Here is a 221-nt window from a genome sequence, read left to right as displayed (position 1 = left end):
CTTTACATTCATATACGCATGTACCCTTGTTGATGTAAGTAGTAAGCATGCGATGAAAAGTGCCTTAGGGGGAAGAACTACGATATTCCTGTTGGCGGATGAGGGCAGAAGTCACCTTGGGTCAGACATCCATGACGTAGGGTGCGTGACGTCAGAAAGGTCATGTACCGCAGACTGACTCAAGCTGATGGCGAGATAAAGGTGGAAAAGATGAATATATT

Source organism: Penaeus monodon, chromosome 15 (assembly GCF_015228065.2).
Source record: "Penaeus monodon isolate SGIC_2016 chromosome 15, NSTDA_Pmon_1, whole genome shotgun sequence".
NCBI classification, from domain to species: Eukaryota; Metazoa; Arthropoda; class Malacostraca; order Decapoda; family Penaeidae; genus Penaeus; species Penaeus monodon.
Note: the sequence above shows the minus strand (reverse complement) of the source record.